The sequence below is a fragment of the Xenopus laevis genome, chromosome 2S (assembly GCF_017654675.1).
Source record: "Xenopus laevis strain J_2021 chromosome 2S, Xenopus_laevis_v10.1, whole genome shotgun sequence".
Lineage (NCBI taxonomy): Eukaryota > Metazoa > Chordata > Amphibia > Anura > Pipidae > Xenopus > Xenopus laevis.
Genome location: NC_054374.1, coordinates 67,709,119 through 67,709,348, shown reverse-complemented (window position 1 = coordinate 67,709,348; position 230 = coordinate 67,709,119).

Sequence of the window (230 nt, the reverse complement as noted above, 5' to 3'; positions counted from 1 at the left end):
AGATCCTGCACTGCTGCCGGGTCTTACGATATCTCCGCCCCTTCCAGGAGTTTGTGGCCAATCGGCGAAAGGATATGCTACACTGATACGATTGCTATGGTAGCGTCTAGTTCCCATCCTCGGAAAGGACCTGACGTCACGGTCATGTGATCATACCATGTGACCGCTCCATTGCGCATTATCCATTATTGAGCGGTAGATTCAAATAAGCAGAAGCGCTAATGCATTGT